Source organism: Ochotona princeps, chromosome 6 (assembly GCF_030435755.1).
Source record: "Ochotona princeps isolate mOchPri1 chromosome 6, mOchPri1.hap1, whole genome shotgun sequence".
Classification (NCBI taxonomy): domain Eukaryota; kingdom Metazoa; phylum Chordata; class Mammalia; order Lagomorpha; family Ochotonidae; genus Ochotona; species Ochotona princeps.
The window spans coordinates 25603560-25630514 of NC_080837.1; the positions used below are offsets into that span (position 1 = coordinate 25603560).

The 26955-nt window shown below is 40.4% G+C and overlaps 1 pseudogene; it reads right to left on the reverse strand.

Moving 5' to 3' along the window:
* Positions 1-16445: 16445 nt before the first annotated feature.
* LOC118759235 (eukaryotic initiation factor 4A-II-like) lies at positions 16446-17486 on the reverse strand (annotated as a pseudogene).
* Between the last annotated feature and the right edge of the window lie 9469 nt (positions 17487-26955).

Consider the following 26955-nt stretch of genomic DNA (forward strand, 5'->3'; position numbering starts at 1 on the left):
AAAGAATTGCTCAAAAGACCTTAGCATTTTTGGAGAAGGCCTCAAACCTGTTTTTGTTAAGGGATGTAGGGTCCTGAGAGTGTTTTTAGAATTGGAAGGGGTGAGTGTTGGCCAGCTACTCAGAAGTTCTTTGACTGGGTGTGGCAGTGGTGGGTAACACAAGCATAACCATTTACAGCTCAGAGATAATTTTGGAACACAATACTCAGATCACACTAAGCCAAGGAATGGAGTGTTGGTGATTGAGCGTACTGGGCCAAGCCGATGCCTGTGATGCCAGTATCTCCTGTGAATGCCAGTTGGGTTGCAGCTGTTCCACTCCCAATCCAACTCCCTGATAACAAGTGTGGGAAAACAGGAGAAGTCCTCAGGCTCCCTGCACTTACATGGGGAAAACTGATGAGATTCCTAGATGTAGCTAGGCCCAACCCCAAATCTTGGTTGTCGGAGTCGTTTAGAGAGGGAACCAGTAGATGGAAGGTGAATTTTTATCTTTCCTACTGTATACTCTGCCCTTTAAATCATGAATCTTAAAGGAATGGAGCTGCTGTGAGTCGATGGTGTCTCTAGGAGTGGGGCTTCCATGGAAAGTGTCCTGGCCTTCTAGCATGATGATGATGTCATGTCAACATTTTTGAATGGTCTCCCAAGCTGTCAGATGGAGTTTTATTTCTGTATGTGATTTTTATGTTTTCTATAGAACAAGTTGATGAAGTATTTACAGAATGGTTGTCAAATGGCTAGAGTTAAATTTCTCAGTGTTCCCAAGTGTTCTCAAGTCACTGAGGTGTTATGTATTTTTCCCAAAGGTTGAATAGAGCACTGATGAAATGAAGGACTTTGCTTTATCAAAGAAAGGATCCACAATTCTGCCTTCCCATCCTGGTGGTAGTATACTTTTAGTGAGGAAATAACTTAAGGATCTGTCTTTGCTTACTACTACAATTGATTAAAAACATGAGAGGGCCCGGCACGATAGCATAGTGGTTAAAGTCCTCGCCTTGCATGTGCCAGGATCTGATATGGGCGCAGGTTCTAATCCTGGCAGCCCCGCTTCCCATCCAGCTCCCTGCTTGTGGCTTGGGAAAGCAGTTGAGGATGGCCCAAAGCTTTGGGACCCTGCACCCACGTGGGAGACCTGGATGAGCTCCTGACTTTGGATTAGCTCAGCTCCAGCTGTTGTGGCCGCTTTTGGAGTGAGCCATCGGACAGAAATCTTCATCTCTGTCTCTCTTCCTCTTTATATCTGCCTTTCCAATTAAAATAAATCTTTATAAAAACATAAGGAGAATATATTGAGCATATACATCAGAATAATAGAATTTACTTTGATTAACATGCATGTTGCCTGTTGACTGTTTTTGAAACAAAAAAACAAAACTGCAGAACTGGCTGGCTGCAACACAATTTATGAAAAAGCTTTGGAATTATTAAGGAATGATATACTTTGGTGAACTAAGAGTTATTGATGCGATGAGGAGTGCATAAGCATTTGACAAAAGAGAAATCAGGCATTGGAATTTATTTTCCCACCACAAATCTTTTGTTGAAAGCAGCATGACTTTCTAGGTTCATGGAGTGACTCCATCAATCAAGGTTCTTAGAAACATGCAATGGGGCCTGACTGTGGCTAACTAAGCAGCCAATCAGTTCTTAAAAGGTAATTGAGAATCTCAAGAAATTGCTGGCCTGACAACAGAAGTAGGGCTGTGACTTATTTCTCAGGAACCATGTGCAAAAAGTATGCATTTGCAGGATCATAGTACTGGCCCAGGCACTGGTGCTCCCATGCTCCAGAAACAGCTTTGGAGCAATTCCTTCCGCCCGCCCTCCCTCCCTCCCTCCCTCCCTCCCTCCCTTCCTCCCTCCCTCCCTCCCTCCCTCCCTTCCTCCCTCCCTTCCTCTATTCCTTCCTTCCTCTCTTCCTCTCTTTCGATGGATATATTTTCATTGGAAAGTCAGATTTTATAGAGGACAAAGATCTTCCATCTGCTGGTTCACTCCTTAACAGCCACGATGGTTGGAGCTGAGGTGATCTGAAGCCAGGAGATTTCTCTGTGTCTTCCACGTGAGTGCAGAGTCCTGTGGCTTGGGCTTGTCCTTGATTGCCTTCTTAGGCCACAAGCAGGGAGTTGGATGGGAAGTAGAGCTGCTGGGATTAGAACTGGCGCCCATATGGGATCCCAGCATGTGCAAGGCGAGGACTTTAGCCACTAGGCTACTGCATTGGAACCAGAAGTTCTAATGTTCAAGTCTGGATGTCTTTGCTGTCACCCACAGAAAAGAAACAAAAATGGGCTCTTCACAAAGCATCCTTTACTGTGTTTTGACTTTGAAGTTTTGGAGGCCAGAGCACACAACCATGCCTTATCCTCGGAGGATATTGCAGTAGTGAGTTTTCTGGATTTATTCTTGAGGGTGTTGGACTTAAAAAGATGTTTCAAACAAAGGTGTTCGAAATATTCTGATCCTCTTGAGAGCATAATAAACACACAGCACTTTGTGCAGCTTTGGAAATCACGTCATTTCACTAAACTCCTGTTTGTCTATCTGTAAAATGGGAGTCATTGTTCTTCCTTACGTCCTCCCAGGATGCTGGTGTCAGTAGATGGTTTGTTATCCAAATCAGAGTCCAGGGCATATTCTGGGAAATAGTAAGTAGACATGGCAGATGTGATTGGCACACTGAAGTACAGTTTTCTGGAAGGCAGCAATGACAGGCTTGTGGGTAATTCACACTGTATTCTGCGTCTTAATTATCACTAGGTTTTGCACTACCTAACAGCAGCCAATCAGAACAAAGGACTCAGGTGAGTCCTCTTTGCTTACTGAAGCAGCACTACTAAAGAACTTGTTGGGTGTGTGACCTACATTGTGAGTATTGAAGTTACGGTTCACGGCACAGGAATTCATTTATAATGTAGCTTCTCTACAAGCAGCTTGAGATAAATTTGGTCTTCAGTCTCGGGAAGTGGAACCAGCAAGACTTAGATTGTTTTATGGCTTTTTTGAGCGGTTCCCATGAGCAAAGGACTGTGTTGAGTATTCTCTATGCACTATCTCATTCAGTTCTTCATGCAGTGTTACGATTATGCACTATTACCTCAGTTTTATAGATGAGAAAAATGGACTCAGAACAAGTAATTATCCCAAAGCCACAGGAATGTGACAGATTCAAGAGTTGAACTAAAGTCTGCCAGGTGCTGTAGCTGGTGCTTTTAACCATCTGTCAAAGTTCTTTGAAGCCCTGAGAACTGATCACAGAAAGGACTGGTACCCTTTGGAGTGTTGTAATATCACCACAGAACTCATACCTTTAAATGCTGTGCAGTTGTACTGGTCATGATCCTAATCTGCGCAGAAGCTCTCATTGTGCTTTCTTTGTCATTTGGCTTTTCCCCGTGTGACTTGATACAGAAGTGGTTTTGTTTTTCTACCTCTTCCAGTTTTGCTTGCCCTTCCCCCACAACCAAACTTAAGTTAGTTTCTATTATGGATCAAGTTATGTTTCCCCTACATACTTAATGAACTTCGGACCACAGATATTCTGGGATTCTCTCAGACCTCAGGAACTGGTGTTAGTATAAGATGACACCTTGGCCTTAAAATCATAGGCAAGTGAATGCAGAATCTTCAGTCATCTCATTTCTGCACATTTCATGGCTTTTGATGGCATTTTCTTCCTACTGTATCATTCCTGGAAAGGAAATCTTACCCATTCCTAGGATTTTTGCTACCTTCTAAGAACTTGCAGATCATGACATTTGCCTTGAGTTTTGCTGCTGCTGCTGTTAAGCCCTGCGAAGGTACATATTGTTCTTAGTAGTCCACTATTTTCATAACTCATTCACAGCAAACTTAAACTACAATCTCCTGTCTAGAGGGTCCATGTCCATCTCTCTTCTCCGGTCTGTGGTAAAAATGGAGTTTATCCTACATACTGATGGGTGGATAAGATCAGAAGGTTTAACCACATCAGTGAAATTCACTAAATTGGGGTTGCCAGATAGGATGGAATATTGTTAATATTTTTTAGGGTGTGCTTTGTATATTAACCTTTTGTATTGACACTTGGCCAATAGATTTTTCTACACTTATTATTCCATGTGATTAAAGAATCAGTCTTTACTACTGCAATCTTCTTCTAGTTTGAAATCTATTATCCACAAAATAAATCTAAGATGTAGATTTTTTGTGGGTAATTAGGAGTTCTATCAGCTTGTTAGCTAGAAAACCTCCTGGATTGATTGTTGGCATTTTAAATGGACCTGTCATCCACTTTGGCAGACTCAGGCAGATTTTATGACTTGCTTTAAAATAAAGTTAAACTTAATTCTTCCCATCTCATCCCAAGAGACTTGTCCTTTTGAATTATTTAGGTCTTGCTAACAATCCCGTGACATATTATTCCTGAGCTGTGATGAATTGAGATAGGGTAAGTCTGCTCTTAATGCCAGAGAATTCCCAAGACACTACTTCAGATTGAGTTCATGAATCATTGTCCCCTGTTTGAGTCTGTCACATTATTAATTGCAATCAGGAATAATTTTAGGGCCTATTATTCCAAAATGATTAGTTGTTTCCTCAGTGTTGAGGAGTTACAGCATATGTAACAGAAGATTGTCATGTGATACGGACCTAAATGGTCCTGGCAATAGAAATATTTGTGGACACTTTTGAGACGATTCGAGCCAAATGTGGGAAAGGATACCTTCTGCTATTCACAGGAAAAAGCAACCAGAAGATAAACCATAATTTGTGTAACCCACCTCTTCATTTTATCCCACAATGATAAAATAGTTTTGTATTTATATTGCATATACATAATATATAAAACATTTAATTATACACAATTAACCTATAGGAAAATTCACAAATTATTTCTGAAAATTTTTCTGCCATTCACTTTACCCTGTTGAACTCTTCTCAAGTTGCCTCCATGACTCCCAAGTTCATCTGAACTAGTTCACCAAGTACAGTGACCAGCTGGTGGTTCTGCAGCCTTCTTGTCATTACATGTGCAAAGTTGCTTGTGAAAATCTTGTCACTTTCTGTGCTGCCAGAGCCAATTTTTGTCTCTTTTTAAGGTTAGTTTAATTTTAAAATTCAGCAGTTTTCTCATTGACTTTATATAGAGATATTAGATACATATACATAGGCACTATTTTATATAGGGATATTAATATCACAAAGTGAAGGATTCATGACAATGATCATAATGTGGACAAAAAAGGTGTCATGTACATGTCTAATTCAGTGATGCAGTATTTATAATTACGTAATGATACATGACATGCAGTTCTCTCTCCTTGTATATAAACTTCCACCAATAAACAAAACATATTTGTCTGGTTCTGGGTTATTTTTCTTAGCATAATGATCTTCCTTTCCATCCAATTAATCACAGATGACAGGGTTTCATTAATATGGCTAAATGATTTCCTGTAACATATACATACCACTTTTTTTTAACCCAGTCATCAGGTGATTGACCTCTAAGTTGAATTGTTTTCTCAGCCATTGGTCACTGCACTGCTAAAAACATGGGAATGCGTGTCTTCTCTCCTATGCTAATTTTACTTCATTTGGATATATTTCAATGAGTGGGATAGCAGGGTCATATGGCAGATCCGTTTTTGGCTCTGAGGAATCTCCATAGTGTTTTCCCTAATGATATTCTTGCCATGAGAGTGAGGCAAAAAGGGAAGGAGGAGGAGGTTGGGAGGGAAGGAGGGGGAGAGACAGAGACAAGAGAGACAGATGGAGACCTTCCATTCACTGGTTCAGCCTTCCTACGTCTCTGCAGCCAGGAGTCAGGAGCTTTTGGGTCCTCCTACGTGGATGCAGGGGCCCAAGCACTTGGGCCATCCTCTGTGGGGAGCTGGATTAAAACTGGAGCAGCTGGGAGTCTAAATGGGATTTGGGATGCTAGCACTGCAAATGGTGGCTTACCCTGTGTGTCATAGTGTCACTCCCCTGTGCAAGGTTGTAGCTGTATTCTTTGTTTAGTTGTGTTTCTCGAGCTCCTTATATATTCCGGATATTAATCATTTATTGGATGATGACTTGCAAATATTTTCTCTCATCTGTTGGTGTCTCCTCTTTGTTAATTGTTTCCTTTGCAGTATAGAAGCTTCTTAGGTTGTGCTAATCTTGTTTGTCTATTTTTGATTTTATTGCTGGTGCTGCTGTGAACTTATCCAAGAAGTCGGTGCTATTGCCAAGTCTTACAGTATTCTCCCAACATTTTCCTCTAGTAATTTGACTGTTGTTGAGTAATTTATTTAAGATTAAATTTTTTTTTTTTTACTGGAAAGTCAGATATACAGAGAGGAGGAGAGACAAAAAGGAAGATCCTCCTTCTGATGATTCACTTCCCAACTGGTTGCCATGTCTGGAGTTGGGCTGATCTGAAGCCAGGAGCCTAGAGTCTCTTCCAGTTCTCCTACACGGGAGCAGGGTCCCAAGGCCTTGGGTGATTCTCTGCTGTTTTCCCAGGCCACAAATAGGAAGCTGGATGGGAAACCTGGCTGCTGGAATTAGAATCAGCTCCTGTATGGGATCCTGGCACATGCAAGAAAAGGACTCTAGCTGCCAGGCCACCACACCAGGCCCAATTTAATTAAAAAAAAAAAAAAAAAAGAAGTATCTGGGTCTCCCGTCAAGCGGAAGAAATCACCCGACACTCTAGGCTCTGTTTTAAGAGGCACTTTATTCTTCCAACCAGTCTGTTTCCCAGCCGGTCGACTCGACTTCTTCCTCCCGTTTTTGTTCCCGTTTCTCTCTGCTTCATTCCCCAGGCTCCTTGTCGCCTGCCCCCCCCCCCCCCCCCGTCTTCTTGTGTCCGTCCATCCCATTCGTGCCCTGTCCTCTGTCTTTGTCCGTCTGTCCGTCCTGCGTCTCTGTCTTCTTCTTCTTCCTCTTCCTTCCTAGCCCGAACCCCCACTGCTTATATACGCTTATATACTATTCTAATCCAATCAGCCTAAAGGTCACCGATGTGCGCGGCGGGCACACCAATCATTACTCTGATCACGTGTAGCACACGCACAGGCATGCGGCTACGGGCCAATCAGAAGGCACTTCCTGAACCTGTTTACCGCCAAGCTCCGAGAGGAGGAACGGACTCGGCGCCATCTTAGGGCAGGGCACTCATGCTGCTCCCAACAAAAAAAGTATAAAATAGGGGGCTTATTTAAAGCTTCTGCCCATGGAAATTCAATTTTCTGATCACCATTTCTTGGAGAGATCTTCCTTTCTCCAGGGGGTAATCTCCTTTAGTTTATCTGAGGTTTGTTGGTTGTAGACTCATGGATTAATTTCTGGGGTTTCTATTTCTGTTTGTTGGCCTATCTGTATTTTTATGACAATAGCAGGCTGTTTTGGTTTAACAGTTGTGTAGTGTAACTTGATCAGGTATTGTGATGGCTCTGGCTTTCTTGTTGTGGTTGACATTGCTTTGACTTGTCAAGATCTTTTGCATTTCCATGTGAAATCTAGGTTCATTTTTATTTTCAAGGCAGAATCGTGGGGATAGAAGGGAGGGAGACAGAGATCTTTCGTCTGGCCACAATGGCTGGGGCTGTGTGAACCTGGAGCTGCTTCTGCATCTCCCCACATGGGTGCATGGATCAAGCATTTGGACCCTTTTCTGTTATTATCCCAGGCATAATACTACTGGAAGTGGAGTGACCAGTTTTGAACCTGTGTCCTTATGGAATGCGTGCCCTGCATACGGCAGCTTACCCACAGTACCACAGTGTTGGCCCCAAGATATCTTTTTCTAGAGCCATGAAGAATGTCTTAAGTTTTTATAGGGATAATGTTGAATCTGTAAGTTGCTTTGGGTAGTATGGACATTTTGATAATATTAATTCTTTCTGTACATGAATATAAGAGATTGCTCCAATTTTGTGTCTTGTATTTCTTTCATGAATGTTTTGTAATTTTTGTTGTAGAGAATTTTCACGTTATGGTTAAATTTATCCCAAAGTATTTACATTTTTGGCAGCTGTTGTAAACGGGGCTGTTCTTTCTTAGCCAGACTGTTCAAGTGATTGAGAATGCTGTTGATCTTTGTGTGTTGATTTTATATTTTCTGATCAATTCTAAGAGTATCATAGGAAAGTATTATTGGTTGTTCTGTATAAAAAATCTTGCCCGGCTCGCTAGCCTACTGGCTGGAGACCTCGCCGTGCATGCTCTGGGATCCTATATGGGTGCTGGTTCTAATCTTGGCAACACCCCTTCTCATTCAGCTTCTTGTTTGTGGCCTGGGAAAGCAATAGGGGACAGCCCAAGGCTTTGGAACCCTGCACCCGCATGGGAGACCCAGAAGAGGCTCTGGGCTCCTGGCTTTGGATTGGCTCAGCTCTGGCCATGGCAACCACTTAGGGAGTGAATCATTGGATGGAGGATCTTCCTTTCTGTCTCATCTCTTCTCTCTGTATATCTGACTTTCCAATAAAAATAAAGTAAATATTTAAACAAACCTTGTCATCTGAAAATGAGTAATTTGACTTTATTCTTTCCAATTTGTATCCCTCTGACTTTTTTTTTAAAATCTTGCCTAATGACTCTGGCTAAAACATCAGAACAAAGTTGAATAATAGTGGTGATCATGGGCATCCTTGTCCATTCCAGATCTTCATGAAAATGCTCCAAGCGTTTCTTTGCTCAGTATGCTGCTGATAGGTTTCCCTTATATTGCCTTCATTCTAAGTCTTTTTTTTTTTAGTCATTAAAGTATGTTGTATTTTGTCAAATGCTTTCTAAGATTTTTATCTTTCATCTTGTTGACAAATCTGATTCATTTATTGATTTGAATCACACCTGGTATAAATCTCAGTTGATCAGGATAGATATCTTTGATATGTTGTCAGATTTGATTTGCTAGTGTTTTGTTGAGGATTTTTATATCAATATTCATTAGACATATTGGTCTATAGTTCATTTTTGGTTTTGGTTTTTATCTTCATTCATACTTTGAAAATACTAGTGCTCAGGGCACAAAGCTATTGCCAGTTCTTTTTGTAGCAGTCAAGAGAACTGTCACATCCCCTATACAGACTTATGAGGCCCCACACTGTTTTTGTTTTATGCTTCGTTTGTTTCTTGTCTCTGGACCATGATCAGTTACATCAATATTAGGACTTCATCCTGTAGCGATTGTGCTCAAATGTAATAGACTCTAAGTTGCTCCAATATACCTGGGGATTATGTGTGAATGGGCACTTCAGAAAGCTTATGGAAAATGGAATGAAGAGATATAATCATGGCTTAAAAAGTTTTCGAAATCCATGTACTCAAAGGCTTTTCAGAAAGTTAATAGTAAATGCATATTATGAATAAAATGTGTATTGTGTTTTGTATGCATGTATATGTAATATTTCTTCATATTGATGGTTATGCAGCTTCTGCTCAACTTGAAGGGACAGGACAATGAGGGGCAGTGGAGAAAGGGTCCAAGAATGCTGAAAAATCAAACATTCTTTAAAGAAAATCTGAGTGTAAATAGAATCCATTCAGTGGTTGCTCATAGGTGACTTGGGCCTTTGAAGAACTTGAATGTTGTGTGGTCTATGTGTTAGAGATTCCCCCTCCACACCTCAACATTCAGTATCTTGGGAAATAACATGGTATGGTTTGCAAGGATCATGCAATCTTCTTAAGTAATTTCCTTTTCCTGCAAGATAAAACCTCAAGGGCTATAAATGTTGATAAAGTTCTCATTGGGAACAATATGATCACTGCACTGGAACCAGATTAGGCCTAGAAGGATCAGCCTTTCCGCCTTTGCCATGTCCTAGGACTTCCCAGAAGTCTCTAAATATGGCAGCTTGCTGGGAACCATGCAGGCTTGTACCAAGGGATGCCCATACTTCCACATGCTCCCTAGGAGGTGATGGGGTACACCAAGGTTAGGGAATTGGCTGTTTCTGAAGTTAATGCAGGTAGTTGACTGACTTTGCTGGGTTCAGTCACTATAAAACTTGCTCTGTTCACCATACATTTAGAAATTTAGGTATTTCCCTCAGGGTAGGTGAAAATGTTCATATGTGTAACATGTAGATATATATTTAAGGACTTAATATATATTGAATAACAAATAAAAGAAATATGTATATATGGTGAATATAAAGATATGTTCTATTTTTCCTTTCATATAGCTATGAAAACTATTTCTGGTTATGAACCTGGCTCTGGTTTATAACTCATATAAATATGGTTTGATTCTCTAGCTGATAAATGTTGAAAACATGTTTTTTTCCTCCAGAGTAATGTTTGAAGACAAGTGCTAGAGAACAAAATTGAGAAAAAAGGGTAATGCATTCATTTCAGCAGAAAATTGATTCAATTGAAAGCATGATATATAGACTTTTTAGGTCATAAACATGACTGGTATAGAAAGAGTGATTTAAGTCTCCTCAAATTAAAAAAAAGTTCTTGTTTGTATTTGTTGGGTACATGTGATTAATTCCCTCTATTACTGGATCAAGCACAATTGATTCTGGCAAAAAATGAAGTAACCACCAATATACAATTACTTACCTACAGGAAATAAAGCCACCAAAATGTTGCATTTAACTGGGCAAGATAGTTCAGACATGCCGGCAGTGAATCATTAGAAAATAAATAGTTTCTTTTCCCAGCAAAAATAAGTTCTCAAGGGGTGTTTGGATTGCTTGTCTTATATGCTGTAACTTAGGCGTGTCTCACTTATTCTAAATGATCTCTCTAGCAGTGGCTACAGCGCCCAACTGACCACAGAACTGGAGGGGCACAGCAGCCAAAGGTGTAGTTCAAAATAAATAAATATGAAAGGGTCAAGTCACCATCTTGCCCCGGCTTTTTAATTAATATATATATATATATATAAATAATATATAAATATAAATATATAAATATTCATATAACATCTTTAATTTATAAATATATAATTATACACTTACACAATTATTAATATACATCATATAATATTTATAATATATAAACACATTAATGCATATGATATAATGCATATTTATAATTATAATTATATTTACATAATTTATATTTTATGATTTATAGAAATATATATTTTATTAATTGTGTTGAATTATGTGACACAGTTTCATAGGCTCTGGGATTCCCTCAACCCCTCCCCGTACCCTCCCCCCATGGTGGATTCCTCCACCTTGTTGTAGTATTACATTTCAAATTCAGTCAAGATTCTTTCATTGCAAGTGTATACTGAGCATAGAGTCCAGCATCTTATTGTCCAGATAAATTCAAAGGTTTCTTGGGGAGACCATCTCTGGTCTTAATTGCCCCAGCTTTTGACAGAGCAGTTCTCATTGCCTTCAGGGAACTAAACTGAGTGACTTTTTTTTTTTTTTTGAGTTCTTACTGGGGGTGCATCCATAGTTAGACACTGGGGAAGTGAAAAGACGTAAGGTATAGTCCCAGTCCTCAAGACACTCAAGTGGTAGCTGACTGATAGTGATGGTAACATAGACAATTCCAGACATAATGTAGCTAATGATTACAGAATTTTTGTTGTGTGCTCAGCACCATTTTAAGAAGTGTTTGAATATTAAATAGCATTCAGAGGAACAAATGGGGAAATGCATAATGATAAGGAAATGAAAGGCCAAGCAGCTGGGGATGAGAAGATGAGGGAAAGCCACAGACTGTGGGTGAATGTGGCCAGAGCCTTAATGAGTCAACAGGAATTGAATTGATAGATAGAAGGTAGACTGGGAGTTGGAGGTGGCTGGGGAGGAATGGTCTTCCAAACTGAAGGGAGAACAGAAGCAATGAATGTGATAGGTTCAAGACAGAGTGGCAATGTCCGATGTAATAGCCGACTTGGAGGTAAAGTAGCATGGTTTATTATACGTGGGCTGAAGGATTAAGGAGAAGGAAGAAAGTGTTTATCTCTGCCATCATTCAGGTAAAAAGCGAGCAGGGATAGGTTCTGGTATTCTGAACAACATTTCTGAAAGCAAGATTCGTTTCCTTACATCAGTCAGAGTTAACAGATCTTCAGCAGAATAGTACTTCATTTATAGTAAGTCCATCTTTCCCCTCTCCTTTCCGACTGAACAGCCTTTGTTACAACTTTGTAAGAAGTAGGTTGGCTTGAAGATCTATTTCCATAGTACATGAACCTGCCTTCCTTAGGTGACAGGGCTCAAGAGATCAGGGTCTTTGGGAAGTATTCCATCTATGTAACAGTCGCGTGGCTTAAGCTGACTGTGGATTCGTGATACCTGAAACTCGTGGTAGTGCCTGACAGCAAAACAGGGCATAATAGATGGCAGGGTTTTCCTCTGTGCTCTTAATCTTGGTGCACACTGTGGTAATTGCAGTTTCTCTTATCTGACGGTGACAGTAGGTGTTGTTCAGCCAGTTAAGGCACTGTGTTGAATACCTCAGTTCCCTACTGGAGTTCTTTGGGATTGAGTCCACTGCTGATTCTGATAGAACTTTCTGTTAATGTATCCTGGGAGGCAGGAGATGATGGCTTAAGTACTTGGGGATCTGAATGAAGATGTTGGCTCCTGGCTTCACCCTGGCTCAGTCCGGCTGTTGAGGCAGCAAATGAGGGAATGGGGGGATCAGTAAATCTTTCCCACTCTCCTTTCTCTCTGTGTTAGTTATCCTTTCAAACAATCATTAAAATATAAACTACCTAAACGTGGGATGACCATCCTAGCTTGTTTATAGGTTCAGACATTATTCTCTCGTGGAGTTTGAGTTCTGTTAATTTATCAGACTTTGGAAAAGCATGTTGGGTGAATATATTCTTTTTTGGTTAAGTGGTATGTTTTACGTTTTAATTTGGAGTAAGGACATCAAGAAGATATGAATAATTGGAGAAATATATCCATGATTATTATTAACATTGGAGGTTTGTTACTTCTACGTGAATTATCCACAAATTAAAAATAATTCCAATTCAAACTTCAACAGTATTTTGAGAATACAAAAAGTTTACTCTGAATTTATATGGCAGAATAGTTTGTTCTGAATTAAGTAGATTTTAGAAATAAAACAATTGCAGAGAGGAAGAGTATATTACCAGGTGCAGAGAAATACCTCAAATCAGTAGCAATATAAATAGTGTGGTGGGGTCAAATAAGTAGAAAATAAAACAGAGATGAGAACACAGAGAATTACATATAGGAGACCCTGATATGAAGTGAAATCAGCACCATTTGGCAGTGGAGCTAAGGAGATCTGATAAGGAGAAAAATAAAGCTAGATTCTTAAGCATGACTACCTACAAAGATTAAACTCCAGATGACTGAAAAATCTGGGTATTAAAGTTTCAAGTCAATAGTATTAAATTTCATTTTTTAAAGAAAAGATTTAAGAGTTACAGAGAGGGGTGTGAGAGAGAGCTTTGGTCCTCTGGTTCACTCCCCAAATGGCTGTGTAACAGTTAGAGCTGGACTGGTCTAAAGTCAGGATCCAGGAGCTTCTTTGAGGTTTCCCGCATGGGTGCCAGGGCCCAAGACCTTGTGCAGTCTCCACTGCATTCTGAGGCACATTAACAAGGGGTTGGAGTGGAAGTGGGGCGATCATGTGGGATGCTGGCTCTACAGGTGGTGACTTCACTGATTATCCACAGTGCTGACCCAAGGCCAAATTTCCAACATAAAAGTAGAAAAAATGTGAATGGGAAATTTATGAATAAAAACACAACTGTTAGTAAGTATAGGCAGACGTGTGAAACTTAGGAGTTAATATACCTACTACATGGAAAAATAAGAAATGAAAATATGCTTGCCTTAGTCATTTCATTGCTGTAACTTAGACATTTGCTTGGCTGTGCCCGTTTCTGCTGGTTCTCAATGGGGGTGATCAGTCACTGAGGGGCCTTACTCTGTGTCTGGGGATATTTTTATTGCTGCAAATGTGTCTGTGTGTCTGTCTCAGTTTGTTTCCTAAGAAGGCCATGACAAGCTACCAAAAACTTAGTGACTTACAGCAATTTTTTTCTCTATGATTTCTGTGGACAAGAAGTTGAAGAATTAAGGTTTTAGCAGAACTGTGTTTTCTAAAGTAAGTGGATATTGCTTAGAGTCTTCACATTTCTTGGCTTGCAGCTGCATTATTCCATTCTCTGCCTGAATGGCCATACAGCTGTATTTCCTCCACACATTGATGTCTTTACCTGATGCTTTTCTTTGTGTGTGTATCTGTGTCTTCTGTTTTATTTTAAGGATACCTTTCATTTAAAAGCCCGCTTGACTCCAGTCTGATCTTATTTCTTTATATATGTATTGTGTGTATTCCAAGGCTCAACATGATGTCTATATACCTTGTGTCATAATTATCACAGTCAAAATAATCTACACATCTGATACTGTTCATGCTAGACATAGAACATGTCCAACTTCTGGCTAAAATCTGTACTCTGATCAACAGTTCCCTGTGATTCCTACTGTTAGCACCTGGTAACCACTATTCTGTTCCCTGTGAGTTCAATTTTAAATATTTCACACTAAAGTGAGATGACACAGTGTTTATATTCGTGTCTGAAGAGAGAGAGAGATCATCTGCTGTTACACTCCCAAATGGCCACATAGGCACAGTGGGTAGAGCTGTGCCAGCTTAAGCCAGGAGCTGGGGATTTCTTCTTGGTGTCCCATGAAGACTCATGGGTTATCTTCCTCTGTTTTCTCAGGTACAATAGCAGGGATAAAGATCATAAGTGAAGCAGCCACAGTTTGAGCCAGTACCCACGCGGGATGCCAGAACTGCAGGTAGCGGCTATATCCGCTAACCATAGGACTGGATCAGGACAATTTTAACGATATGCTTTTACGTTTTTACTTCTCTACTTGAGATATCTGTACAAACCCTTATATACTTCAAAAGATATGGAAAAATACATAAAATTATTCATTCAGATGACAGAATTTTATGAAAGGGTAGAGTAAAACTTTATTATTTTTCAAAGGCTTTTTAATTTTTTTCAGTATTTGCCTGAGCTTCTTACCAACAAATATATTGTGCTGTTATGTTACAGTTTTTTAATCTCTAATGATTCTTGGATTTCTTTTCTGTCTAATCACAATTCGGAGTTTCTCAAATTACAGGTACCTTTGAGTTCACTTTCCTTAAGCAAATGTCTCTAATATTGGCTCACATTGAAGTTCACTTACCAATTTTCATCCCATTCACATGATTTGTTCCTGTTGACTTAGCATTTCATGACCTGGAAGAACTTAATGCCATCTGCAAATTTGGATATATTACCTTTCCAAATCTTTTAGAACAATGCTAAATCACATAAAATTCTATTGCTAATTATTATTCCCAGAGAAGGGTAAGGCTTAATGTTCTACTCTATTATCTGAAAAATTTTCCCATTTATAACCTGCATGAACTTGTAGTACTTTATGTTGCTGATTTGTTCATTCCTTGCCAAGAAACTTAGATACATCTTTAAAGAGTTAATGATTTTTATTTGAAAGGCAGAATTTACAGAGGAGAGACTAGAAAAAAGCTCTTCCATCTGTTATCTCACTCCCCAAGTGGGCCAGAGCTGAAATCCATCCAAATCCAGGAGCCAGAAGCTTCTCTGGATCTTCCATATGGGTGCCAAGGTCTTGAGCCATCTTTTGTTGCTTTCCCGGGCCACAAGCAGGGAGCTAGATGTGAAGTGGAGCAGTCAGGGCTTGAAGTAGAGCCCATGTGGGATGCTGGTGCTGCAGGTGCTATGCCACTGTGCTGGCGCCCTGGCTCCTTATCTTCTTTATAGAAATGTTTTGAAATGAATATTCATTTTATGTAATAGTGAAATGTGATTAAGACATGCAGTATGGCAGTTTTCCTGGGGGTTTAAACCTTACGTAAGAGCTGATCATTTGCTGAGATAGCAACAGAGTTCAGTTCACACCTAGCACTAACTAAATACTTCATTAAATAAATACAATGCCAGACAAAATGCAATGAAATACTTTCTTAAATCAATTTTAAAGGCATTTATATTCAGACTAATGATAAATGCAGTGAAGGCAGGTGAACTAGCTTACATAATCCGATTTTATACAGCAATTATTTTTAGTTCACAAGTGTATTATTAAATGATAGAGAACAGCTACCAATGTTTAACAACAATTTCTACAGAACTAGACAATAAATGGCAAGAAGGATTTTACAGATCCTATCTTTTATATCCACCCCAAAGATGTAACATAGAGAGGAAAAAGTGACTTTTCTCCTAAGAGCTCATGACTAATGCTTTGCTATCAAATTCTGTGTTTCTGATGTATTATAAGCATTGAAATAAGACTCAAGTATTCCTAAAGGAAGAAGTCAAGTGCATGTTGTGATTGCTATTCAGCAACAGTAATCACTGCCTTCAAAACTATCTTATACCTGAAATTTAATAAGGTCAGCCACATTCACAGGCATTTTGTCCTGTACTATTGTGGCAAGTCAGTGTTCTAGAGAATCCTCTTACTCTGTAACAATGTTTGTACCTTGTCTCCCATATTGAACCTCTCTGCCGGTTCTCTGAAAATAGTTTTCATGATGGGTAGATTGTAGTTAATATTCAAAGACACTTTCACATCAATCCTATGAGCTGACAAGTCAGTAGTGATCAGAACATGGCTTGACCTTGATCAGAATTCACTGATAGTGACATTTCTTTCCTTCTGGTCCATGTCACCATGCAGAGCAGAAAATGTCAAGTCTCTGGCCTGCAGTCAGTGAGCCAGTGCACTTTGCCTTGATGGACAGTGGTTTTGTGCAAGTCACAAAGTGTACTCAGCTTCCAGTCCTCTGTTACAACATTAATGTAAACTTGTTGTATTCTTCCAAGGATCAGTGCCCCTCCATCAGGATTTGAATTGGATCTCATGAATTTTTTGGTCACTTCCAACCCATCAGTTGGCATCATGGCAGAAATCAATACAACCTAAATGGTGGTATTTAATTTTTGAAAATTCTCAGATTTGGCCCTTAAACTGTCATTCCCACATTTATCTGCTTCATCCAAAATAAACATTCAGATCTATTATGGCATAAATATTTTCTGCTTACCATACCAAATATTCTTCCTGATATACCAACCAAAATATTGGTACTTCAGTCTTCACATTGGTTCCATTAATGCAGGTGTGACAAGTCTCTCCTATGTATTCCTTGAGTGCTGAAATTACCTTTGCATCTTTAAAGCAAGGAATAATAACTCTTTGCTGGACAACTGCAGGCTTCTTAAAACCATAAGCACAGATGTCCTGAAGAAGAGGATCTTTGACTTCATGGCAATAATTTCATGCTAATTTCTCTCAATGACACCATCAGGGGACCATTCCTTCTGGACTGGCATAGGCTGCAGAGCCACTAGACCTACCGAAATGACCCCCTTGGGTATGATCTGTTCTCAGATCCTGATGAATACGTGCTGGCTGGATGATCTTAGAAAATCTATTTGCCCTGTATCTCAGCTTGCTTGCTTTCAGGAGTGGTGCATGTCTCATGCACTTGTTAGGATTCGGTAGGATGAATACTTAGGTGTTTAAAGTGCTTGGAATAGTGCCTCACCAAGTAGGTGTTTGATGTAGTTTTCTATAATTGTTTTAATTATTTTAGTTAAAGAAACTCAGTCTTGAGGGAAGATACATGACTGATTCATCTTCATGTTCTTACTTAAAATTTATTTTGAAAGTCATAGTTGGATGTGGAGCAGATTTCAAGATTGAGATCAATTTTCTGTCCACTGGTTTACTCCCCAATGACTGCAATGGCCAGTGCTGAGTAGAAACAAGGAGTCAGGAGCTTTATCCAAGTCAAACATGTGGATGACAGGGGCCTAAACACTTGATCCAGTCTCCACCGCTTTTCCAAGGCTTTTATCAGGGAGCTCGGTCAGAAGTAGAATAACTGAGGCGTGAATCTGCACCCATATGAGATGCCAGGTGGTGTCTTTACCTGATATGACATGATGTCAGCCACCCTTTGTATCTTCGATTTGCCTAAACAGTGCTCAGTATGTCAGAGGCATTTGGTGGCATTTTACTGACAGAAGAAAGAGCACAGAGGCAACAGAACTTTGTGGTTTCAACCGAGCTTTGAGTCGTGGTGCTGCGTTCACCTTGCCGTGTTGCTTCGGGTCTGTTTCCTGACACTTCTGCTGAGTTGCTGCTTTATTTTTTATAGAATTAGAAAATTGTAGTAGCATTGAACTCGCAGTACTGTGCTAATATGTGTTGAGTGCTGGTTCAAGAATAATGTGTGTGGCATTTAACGCTTTTAGCTATCATTTTTCTCAGCCTTTAGTCCAAAGGTAGCACAAAGAAGGTCATAGACTGCCTTTTGATTCATCATCTTGGAAGCACAAACTCTGGGCTTGCACAGACACAGAGCAAGCCTGTGGTCAGTGTGCTGACAGCTGGTGCGACAGAATAGGGAAAGTATTTGACCCAGTGTCACGATGCAGAGTGATATGTAGAGTCTCATAAATCTTGCAGTTAGAGAAATGAAACAGCATATATGCTAGACCTAACCATTTGTTTGACTGACCTGCTTGGCTATGCTCTGAAGTGTGGCTGTGTTGACAGTCCTGGACATCATGTGCCGAAACACCAGGTTGCCCTTCACTGGAGTCTGGAGGAAGAAGCAACAGCAACGTACACCTGAGTAAAGAGGAACCACATTTGTCAGATAGCATGTCTGCTTTTGAAATATCCTCAATCACCTCATCTTTTCCTGGTTGAGGAGGAAAGTGAACCGAGCTGTGGATGGAAGGCCAGTGAGGGCAGCCTCGCCCTTTGGGCTTTACTACATGCTACCCATGGAGCCTGCTTTATGGTTTGGCCACGCTTGTGCCTTTCTGCTGTCTTGGCTTCAACCTTCACAGGACAGCAGAACTGAGACTCTGTGTAGGTTCTAGTTAGGTGGGAAGGAAAGGAATTAGATGTTCTGTGACTGGAACATTGATCCAATGTTCTGAAATGGTGAATGTAACCTGGGATGTCACATAAAGATAGTTCTACACTTGCTAACCATGGACCCAAATGTCTGTTTACTGGGAGGGAGGGGGAGAGGGAGAGAACAGGAACCTGAGCAAACCAGGAAAGGATGCTAATGAGCAAGAGACAGCAAAGCAGGTAGAGAATGTGGGAGGGAGAAGGTAAGGAGGGGTGAGGACTGGACTGGGGAGGAAGCTGCCTCCATGAGAGGGAAGTTCAGGTGTTGGGGTAGTCTTACAGTAGCCCTTGGAGTGCGGCTGAACACCAATTTGGGTCTGTTGACTCTTGTGCAGTGAGGAGCAGTCTGAGGCCAGCTTGTTTGTTTCTGCACACCCTTTCCTTAATGTGCAGTCACTGCTGCTTTTCCTGTCGGGGAGGAACATGGTTGCTGAATTTAAACAGATTGTTATTTAAAAAAAATTCAGGAAACACTCACCTTTCAGAGCAGAAAATAAGGAGCAAGATTTACAATGAACTTGACTTTGGCCTGTCAACCGATAACGCGCTTTTGCAAAACCCGAGGGCATAAAAATGCAAGAGGTTACTTCAAGTGACTAGATATTTATTTTCAATGTAATTTTCTCCTTTAGCAGAAATGGCAAAAGGGTAAAGTACATCCTTAAACTTTTGTAGGTTATTTGATTGTGAAAGAGCAGCTTGTAAGGTGCCAGGAATGAACATGTCAGAGAATGGCTTTGGAGACCCGCTTCTTTAATTATAGATGAAGGCAGACCTTGGCGGTGTCCTTTTGGATCAATATGAGATATGGCACATAAATCAATATTACTTCACAGCACAGTGTAGAAACGTGTTACAACAAAGTAGGAATTACAAATTATTTTAAACAAAAATAGCTTATTTGCAAGTGAAATCATTTCAACCAAATTAAAAATCACACTCCTTAGAGACGTCCGTGTTCAGATGTGCTGTCTGTTCATCAGCCTGTGCTGTTGATTCTGTTGCTGTAATGGTCTAAGGTTAGATATGTGTGATCAGTTCTCATTCTTCGTTTAATTGTGGGCAGGTTATTTCCTAGGTCTTGGTTTCCTTCCTTCCGTGAGAGTTGAACTAGAAGAGCTCTTAAAGCTCTGATTGCTCAGCGTTGCTGCGATCTGTCTCATAAGAAGGGTCTTTGAGATTGAATGAGTCCAGCGGGTTTCAGGAAACACTAGTGCATGTGAAAGTCTTGAAGTGAGGGGAAGGAAATGTGCTAAAGGATTCAAAGTGTTTACTTGCCCAGAGAAGAAAGGCTGGAGAGGAGAGATGCTGAACCTTTCATATCTATTGCATTCCATACCTTGCAAGGAAGATTCTAATGCATTCTTCTGCTTAACACTTGATTGGGAATTTCCAGTTTGAGAGGCAGTTGGAATCCTGGCAGTTTTCTGAGCAGGAGGGTGTGTTTGAAAAGATGTCTGTGAATTTGACTTCTTCTGGTGATATTCCTGAAATACTTAAGAGTAGTATGTGGTGTATTACAGATGTATGTAAATAAAATGTAACAGAATAGGAAAACAGGGAGGCTTTTTGGAAAGTGGCTTCCAACATCGTCTTCATCTTCATTCTCGGAAAGGAAGTGTGTGAGATCTGTTTTGTTGTTGGCTCTGTTCTGTTCATTAGGAGTCTAAGCAATATGTTTCTTCTCTAAGTGTGGTATCAACTAACTGGAACTGAGCCATTCAATTAGTTTTTCTTCTCTTGTTTTTTTTTTTTTTTTTTGTATTTTAATAACACCAACCACCATTGGGCAGACATTTTAGTTGAAGCAACTTGAATTATTTTGGCAAAAAGCAAGTATGGTTCATAGAAAGGGTAGATAATAAGACATGGGACCACATGTCAGGAGCACTTAGTCTATTTTATGCTTTGTCATCAAATGATGTGTTTAGAGCTTAGATCATGGGATTTAAAAAATTTTGTTACTTTCCATGATGCAGTTTTGCAGATGAAGGATTCCTCTCTTCCCCCTCCCTATTTTCCGCTCCCACCATTTCCTACCATATTACCACAGTATATGATACTTTAATAACAAAAATTTAGCATTCTGCTTTTAAGTGTATAATGGCATTGTCCTGATACTAGATGAAATAAGTCAGTCCCACCAGGACAAATATTATGTGTTCTTTCTGATGTAAGAAAATCTTCATGGTAAATACAAAGTAGATATATAGGTAACTAAGCATATGCATTTATTCTGACAAATGAACTGCATAATGGAGACTGGCATACTAGAAAGTGAAGATACATCTCTATTCCAAAATGAATATTAGGAAGATTCCCAATGACATGGTTAAATATACCTTGACAATGTGATATTAGATTTTCTACCTTTGCCTGTATCTACAATGCCATGCCTTTTTGTTTTAGAAGGCTGTATTAAGTTGTGAAGAGGGAAAGATAATGCCTACTCTCATTTTGCAAGCTTCTGTGAGCAACAGTTACTTAACATGGACTAAACACTTGGCAAAGATTTGGTGACTATATGGCCTTCGAGTAGCATGTATCTATGGTTGTTTGAATCAAGTTGTGTGTAGAAGATATTTATGTAATCTATTTCTTCAGAATTTGGGAAATTCCTGTCCCCGCTGTAGTGAAAGAGCATTCTAGGTATCTATCATTTCAAGATGCTATGAAACTATGAAAAATTGCCAGTTCCTTAATCAAGGTGCTAGTTACCAAGTAATTTTCTTTTTTTTAAAATTATTTTGCATTATGTGAAAGTTTCATAGGCTCTGGGAATCCCCCCACCCCTCCCCACTCCCCTCCCCCCGGTGGATTCCTCCACCTTGATGCAGTATTACAGATTCAAATTCAATCAAGATTCTTTCCTTGCTAACGTATACCAAGCATAGAGTCCAGCTACTTATTGTCCAGATGGGTTGAACAGTTTCTTGAGACCATTTCTGGTCCGAAGTTAGAGCTGGTAGAATATCATCCCAGTCAATTAAGAGTCCCAATATAACATCAACAGCAATTTGCAACATTATGGAATTGACATGGTTTTGAGTAACCAGTATGTTAAAAAAAAAAAAAAAGCAAGTCCTAACCACAACCTATGATTAGCTCATTGACATTTCAATTTTAGTTTATATACAAGACCGGCTGCTCTATACCTTAAAATGGCTATAAGGTACCATTCAGCTGTCTCGTGTCTATTTCATTTTAGTATTTAGCCATTTTGTTGTGTTGAAGTATAATTTTGCTGATCTTGGCAAATTTTAGGGTAATCTAGACTGGCTTGTAACTTTAACAAGACATTTGTCGACAATTAAGGTACAGAACATTTTTTTTGGGGGGTGTGCAGGAAAATCCTAAACACCATGGTGAGGAGTGACTAATCTTTGTGTCCCACCCAGCGAGGCATGAGCCAATCCACACCAGCTCTTTCCTGTCAGATTCCAAGCTCTACTTTCTGTTGTTTGTCTATTTATTGTAGGTTTTTTTAGTTTGTATGATTGTTTGTTTGCTATGAGGGGTTTTCGAAGCAATCCCGATGGTCATTGCGAGGGAGGGTGGGGGTCCAGAGGTGGAGCCAGGCTCGGACCAGAGAAAGCTCTCCTCCCTGGTCCCGAAGGACATTTATTGTTCTTCTGTTTCTGTGGACCGCTCAGGGCTTCTGGTTGTCTTTCCGATGACGTTGGTTTCTGCATGGTAGTGTTTGGACTTCTTCCATCCCCTGTGGAAGCTCCGGTTGGGGGTGGGTGACCTTAGAGTACTCGGCCTCCGAGGGCATCCAATTCCCTGTGGCCTCCTTGGCAGTTGGGATATAGTCCTTGTTGCTCATATTAATAGTTTGTGGTGAAGGTCTGGGAGTCTTCATGGTTGGGATCCAAGCTTCCTCCTTACCACTTGCTCCACTCTGGAGTGCCCCCCTGCTCCACGCACATGACCTCCTGTTAAGAGGTTGTCAGGATCGCACCCGATTCCCCCCTCATGCATTTTACCAAGTAAATTTCAGAGACCACAAGGGAAAAGTTAATTTTGGGAGAAATGAAAGGACAGAAATTAGCGGAAATGTGAGAACGAAGTAGAATTGTTTGGGTTCCAGTTTTGTCTTGTGTATATTTGCTGTGGAATTTAAGGAGATTTCGTAAGCATGCATACTTGGGGCTTTCTCATTTGTACAAAGGGATTGTAATAGTGTGTGCATTTCTATTAAATTGTCATTTATTGAAGAGGAAGGGTTGGAGTGAGGGAGGGGAACAGAGAAATAATAATAAAATAAAGAATATTCTCATCTGTATTGATAGGTGAGAAGGTAAGTTAGGGAGAATGCTCTCAGGTATGTTAGGATAGTTTGACTCTAAGTATTTCAGTAATTGGTGATGACAAGCTCTAGCGTATTAACATGAGAGGTGGTGGCTGAGTAAAGAAAATATGATTATAGGGAAGAGAAAGTTGAGGAACATGTTGTCTACAGTGTTGGAAGGATCATTTAAGTGTGTGTTGAAATTCCTAAAGTTGAAAACAGAAGTAGAATTACAATAATAACGCAAGAGCCAAACATCAGTGGGAAATGTGGTGAGGTTGGTTGGGAGGTTTCCAGGTAACAGAAAGAATGATGGGTAGCAGGTGATATAATCTGACAACTTGATATTCAAAGCTGAAGAATTTGGGGGAAGAGGGAGTGAGAATAACAATGGTGATGAGGACCAAGGTGGACATCTATTCCAGTCCCTAGTCCAGTAGCTAGAAAACTTTGGACGGAAGAACAGGTTCTAATGTGAAGTCTTCAGGGAAGTGATCTTTCATCAGGGACAGGTGTTAGAACAAGACAACTAAAGCAATCAGTAGAGGGGTAGAGGAAGAGATGATTTTTCCAGTCAGTGCAAAGGATCAGTTTCAGGAGTTGAGGAAGTATAGAGAGGAGAAGGACTAGAAATGTGTACAGCTCTGTGACGATTAGAATGTGGCCAACAAGGAATGATCTCAGCATCTGGGGCTTCTTGGATGCCTGATATGATCAGGGATAAAAAGCTTAATGAAATTAATTCTGGTGGATTTATGCAGAGAGAAGCATCAGCAAGACTGAATGTTAGGGAGTCGGCAGTGCAATTAATAACATATTTTTGTACATATTGTTAAATGTTGTAGCCAAGTTAAACATGATACAGTTTATTATATAAACAAACAAACCTCACTTAGAAAATAAGACTCTGTTGGAAATGTCAGCTCCCTGTTGCAAAGTCATCAGTGACTTAGCTTCCAAGGAAAATGTCAAATGCTTGGCATGCTCCTATTGAGAAAGAACAGGGTACTGGACTTTTTCTCAAATTGTTTTTTCCTTTGATCAGGTTAGCATTGCCACTCAAGGTTAGGCAAGGGGTAGCAGGAGAGAAATCGGACCCATGGGTGTGAGGGACAGACATTCCACTTTCTAAAAGGGATGGGGTCATCTGTAGGCTGTGGTGCTCAACTAAGTGAGAAGATGCTGCAATATGCTCAGATGGATGCATTTTTAACATGTTGGAAATACTTTCAATTTCAGCAGTTTGGGTTCCTTCTGTAAGAAGTCTTGTAACAACCTTACAGAAAAAGCTGAATGGAAAGTTTCCTGGAGTATGAACAGTCACAAACCTGTTGACAAAAATTTCCAGCTATTAGAACTACAAAGGGTCTGGAGATAATCCCATTTGGTCGCTTCCAGTGTTTCACACTGGACAGGAAAGACTTGACTGTATTCTGTATTTTAGATACATGATGAGGGGCAACAATATACAAAAAGCAGATGGCAATAAAATTCCTTTGGATGATTTTGGAAGTATTTCATAGTTTCTGCTATTTTGTCTCTATTACTTCATGAACACTCTTGACTAACTCTGAGGGAACATAAGAGGTTGTTTAGTATGTGGCTGTGTCGATCATTGATCCAAATGCCTGGTTTTGGTTAGCTTTATCACCCAAAGGAGACACTGTGACAATGATTCCGATGTTATCTCTGGATGGTGGTTACTGGGTATGCAATAGGGAAGAGCAAATGAAACTAGAACAGGAAGGAAACCAATGCAAGCTGTATTCATGAGTAGGTTACCACTGTAGGCAACTGAGAAGATAGCACAGAACATGCCTCAGCATTTCCCCACATGAGAAGAGGAAGTTAGAGAATTTCTCTACCTAATACTCTGGAATTTTGGCAGACAACGTCTCGACAGTGTTAATTCCTTTGTGCTCCTTGCTGACTCTACTCCTGTGGCAGGGAAAGCCTTCAGACAGAACTGATGAGTATTTGTGACAGGAAGCCAGAGGTGTGCACTGCATGGTATGAACCACAGGAGTGTATCAAATGGCCTATGGGGAGAGACCAACAGTGTCTGCAACACCCTGTTTTAGAAAGAAGGGAAAGGAAGTGTGTTGGAGAGCAGAGAAACAGTGGGGGGAACACAATCCTAGGTGATTGTTGGCTGTTGAGGCCAAAGGACTCATGTTTCTTCCAAAACACTCACATCAAGATGTGTGTGAAGTTGTTAAATATTTTCTTCAAGTACCATTTTAAGAGCTGAAGACGTATCCACACATGAAGCAAAAACAAAACAAAAAACAACAACAAAAGAACACCAGTTCTGGTCTTATTACGTAGACAAGAGGAATAAATGTAAGAAGTCAATGAGTTAAACTAATAAACTAGAAATAATTCTTGTGTGACAAAGGTGAGGGAAGAATAAGGAATGCAGGGATAATTAGAGTGGGAGGAAACCAGTTTCCAAATGTAATTTGAAGTCCTACTGCACGAGAGTAACGAATGAGTGGGGGAAGATTGCAATTTGCCATAGGTTTGGATAAAGGAGCCACAGTGAAGGAGGTGAGTTGAGATAGCTCTGTGGGTATTTTGCGAAAGTGTTTCCAGTTCAGAGAATGGTCAACACAAAAGCCTTTATAGAAGGAACCAGTTAGATTTGCTTTCACAATGGTAAGGAAACAAGGTCGCTGATCTGGAACAGAGTGATTCTTAAGAGTTAGTAGTCCAACAGTTAAATATGCCTGGACAGTGTACCAGATTTTCTACCTCTGCCTGTACCTACAATACCATGATACACTTAGATGGCTGAATGTTGTTGTAACTGTTACTAAGATTATGCTAGTGTGATAAAATGAGGGAAATAGTGAGAGGGAAAATTGGAGAGGCAAGAAGGAAACCTTTTACCTGCAAAACTGTACAATGGAAAATAATAATAAAAATGAAAAAATGAAAAAACTGAATTGTTAAATGAACAGAGATCAGGTGATGCACTCTTTTATAAGATTTCTTTCTGAGTAGGATAGCAAATCTAAGAGTTCTGAGGGCCGGAGTGAGAGTTCCTAACTTAGATTTTAAAGGGTCACTTCTGTTGCTGCTTGTAGATTACATTGTAGTAGCACAGTATGGAGTGAGGAAAGCAAATTAGACGTCTTTTTTATGAGTCACATAAAAGATATGGGTGGGGCCCGGCGTGATAGCATAGCAGTTAATGTCCTCGCCTTGAATGTCCAGGATCCCATATGATTGCTGGTTCTAATCCCGGCTGCCCCGCTTCCCATCCAGCTCCCTGCCCGTGGCCTGGGAAAGCGGTGGAGGATGGCCCAAGGCCGTGGGACCCTGCGCCCGTGTGGGAGACCTGGAGGAGGCTCCTGGCTCTTAGCTTTGGATTGGCTCAGCTCCAGCCATTGCAGTCACTTGGGGAGTGAATCATTGGATGAAAGATCTTCCTCTCTCTCTCCTCCTCTCTGTATATCCGCCTTTCCCATAAAAATAAAATAAATCTTAAAAAAAAGATATGGGTGGGGCCCGGCGGCGTGGCCTAGCAGCTAAAGTCCTCGGGATCCCATATGGGCGCCGGTTCTAATCCCGGCAGCTCCACTTCCCATCCAGCTCGCTGCTTGTGGCCTGGGAAAGCAGTTGAGGATGGCCCAAGGCTTTGGGACCCTGCACCCGCGTGGGAGACCAGGAAGACGTTCCAGGTTCCCGGCTTGGATCAGCATGCACCGGCCTGTTGCGGTCACT